Raw genomic sequence first — 3,440 nt, forward strand, 5'->3', positions numbered from 1 at the left:
TAAGGCTTTGGTGTGGTGTGATTTCTCTTCCAATTTGGGAGTAGAGAAAGTGTATCTAAAATCCTCCCTTGATTCTTTGATGGAGGAGCCTATTTATAGGCCTTGAGAATGAACCACCACCATCCATTTGTTTTGGTGTATGTTGTAGGTGAATTGGTGGATTGTTGTAGGTGAATTTGGGTTGAGGTTGTAGGTGAATTTGGATGGATTGTTGTAGGTGAATTTGGGTGGAGGTTGTAGGTGAATTTGGATTGGTTGTTGTAGGTGAATTTGGGTGGAGGTTGTAGGTGAATTTGGATGGGTTGTTGTAGGTGAATTTGGGTGGGGGTTGTAGGTGAATTTGGATGAAGGTTGTAGTTTTAACACAATGGTCAACATTTATTTCACTAAAATTTCAATGTTTACAAATGTAATCTTAATGCAAGCGCTAACATTTATGCCACCAAAATTTCAATGTCTACAAATGCCCCCACTTCAAGACGCGTTGTATACATGTGCTTGTTACATGTAGAAGATGCGTTTTGAAGTCCCTTAATGCAGTTGTCGATCCAAGGGCCGCTGAGGCTTGATCTTGAACCGGTCTGGGAGTTTCTTCAAGTGCCGTTAAGGCTTGTTCTTGAATTTTGTTTGAAGTTTCTTCAAGGGCCGTTGAGGCTTGATCTTGGATAAAATTGGACTACAAGGAGCTTCGTGTAGAAGACGATCCTTGGCTTTGATGATGGATGAATCGACACGTATTTTGTTGTGCTTGTTGACTTTCCACAGCTTTGATCTTGAACTAGGCTGAAGGAGTTTTCTGGTTTCCTCCAAAGGACTTTCCACATACTTCATTTTGAACTGGATTTGACTCAAGGGTGGTGGACACTTGATCTTGAGTCAGGGTTGTTAAAGCTTGATCTCGAACTTAAACGTGACCACGAGCAGTTCCAGGACATGCGTGCTTTGAAAGATCAAGGAAGTTCGCAGCCTTTTCATATGAACCCTGAGCAGTTTGGTCAACAGTATGATCTTCAAGATTGATGGGCTCTTCTTCCAGTTGGTGACTTGATCTTTAAGGATTATCGAGACTTTGCTCTTTGGTGACGGTGCCAACGAAAGGTTGTTAAAGCTTCTCGAGCCTTTTGGTTAGAGCAACGGTGTCCAGTTTGGATCTTTACTTGAACTCGTCCGTCTGGATTATGCAGCTATGCAGGGAAGGGCTTCGTGCTTCATGATTTGTTCCAGCTTGTTATGTTGCATTCTTCTCTACTTGTTTCCCTTGCATAGCTGAAGTTGTGTGCAACCTATTTGCCTTTAAATGGTTCTTCGGAGCACCACCTCTCAGCGACTCACTCACGCTTGGCAGCTTCAGTGCAAAGAGCCGATGTCAACAGATCCACACTCCTGAAGCATTTGCTGAGGGAATTCGAGACATATCAGCAGTTGAAGATGAGCACTCGAGAGCAACGCCAAGTAGGTAACCAGGCAAAGGTTGCAGGCAATCAGTTCTTGATCGGACGTTTAATTTCAGGTTCCGACTGATTGCTTCCCTTCTCCTTGTTCTGCAGGCAAGAGCAAGGGCGTGGGAAATGATGGGGGGAAAGCATGATATGAGATACCTTTGCTTTCGACCCCAGTGATATGAGATACTTTTGCTTTTGAAGAAGTAGTGGACGATCAACACATGCATTCGTCGCGCTTGTCTCCATATGCTTCGATGCATCATCTTCATCTGCATCATCTTCACCTGCATCATCTGTTTTCCAGGCAGACGTGGTAGACGAAGAGGAAGCAGAAGATGTTGAAGATGAGTATTCGAGAGCACGGCTAGGTGAGCAATCAGGGAAGGTTCCAAGCAGTCGGTTCCATACCAGGAGCTTGAGTGGAGGTTCCGACATATTGCTTTCTTTATCCTTGTCTTCGCGGTGAAGAGGGAGGACAAAGAAAAGGATAGGGAGAAAGCATGCTATGAGATACTCTTGCTCTCAACCCCAGTGATATGAGATACCTTTGCTCTAGTGTGGCTTGGTTGACGAGGCGCTTCCAGGGAGGAAGAAAACCGAGTTTTGGTTGCAGATGCCTTCGGCGAGGAAGAAAGGTCAGGCTGGATGTGTTTTCAGAGAGGAAGAAAACTGAGTTTTGGTTGCCGAGGAAGGAAACTGAGTTTTGGTTGCAGATGTCTTCGGCAAGGAAGAGGGGTCAGGCTGGATGTGTTTTCAGGGAGGAAGAAAACTGAGTTTTGGTTGCAGATGTCTTCGGCAAGGAAGAGGGGTCAGGCTGGATGTGTTTTCAGGGAGGAAGAAAACTGAGTTTTGGTTGCAGATGTCTTCGGCAAGGAAGAAAAGTCAGGCTGGATGTGTGTCTTGCTATAGGATGGAGGTCGAATTATATGGTGAGCTCTCAACATCAAGTGGCAGGGTGAGCGTGGCCTTGTCACCCACGCTTGTCGGCAGAAGTGCGGTAGTTGGCATAATGGACCTCACGCGTTTTCAGCTTTGTCAGTGATATCTGATAAAGTTGCACGTGATAGCCGAAAGCTGAGATTGTGTCTGAAAAGCGTCGACGGACTTTTCGCAGGAAAATCCGGGTTTTGAAATTCGGAGAGTGGTGCCTCTTCAATTTATGAACGAATGGTTTGTGCTGCCTCTCCTTTTAAAGGAGTGTCAATTGTGTTCGACATGCACAATTTGAAGATTGCCTGCCCGTGAAAAATCATCTCTGCTACTTTTTACTTCATCCAACCTTTTTCTTCTAGTATTTTTTTTTTGAAAATGACTTCCCCGTTTAACATTTGCTTAGATTTGAGTCTCAGCAGTGACACAGGTGCACCGCGTCAGGGTAATGTATGGCGCCCGTCTTTTTTTTCTTCTAATGGCCCTCTTACAGTTGAGGACTCTGTGATGAGGGATGCAACCACGGCTACGGTTGTAGCTAGAAACCTCATCACTCCTAAAGATAATAGGATACTTTCACGACGGTCCGATGAGTTAGCTGTTCAAGAGTCCCAGGCTCTCAGTGTCCAGTGTGCGAACTCTGTTTCCAACATGGGCCAACGCTTACTTGCTCGAACTCGCCAGGTTGAATCATTGACAGCCGAGGTGGCGGCTCTTAGTCAAGAGATTAGGCAGCTCAAGCGTGAGAATAGAGAGTTGCATGTGCTTGCAAATAGTTATTCGACGAGCATGAAGAGGAAGCTTGATCAGCTGACGGACTCCGAAGGTCGAATTCAAAGTGACCATATGAAGTTTGTGGATGTATTCCGGAGGCACTTTTTGCCTTCGTCATCTGGAATTCGACCAAGTATTGAGGCTCCGAATAAGCTATCTTCAGTGCCTCCCTCCTTTAGGGTTCCACCGAGTACCAAGGCTCCAAGTACTGAGGCTTCACACAAGTGACATTCGTGAAGGCTTTTTCTAATTTCTTTCTAGTTCCTTTTTTTTTTTTTTTTTTTTTTTTTTTTT

This window comes from Malus sylvestris, chromosome 16 (assembly GCF_916048215.2).
Source record: "Malus sylvestris chromosome 16, drMalSylv7.2, whole genome shotgun sequence".
In the NCBI taxonomy this organism is placed as follows: Eukaryota; Viridiplantae; Streptophyta; class Magnoliopsida; order Rosales; family Rosaceae; genus Malus; species Malus sylvestris.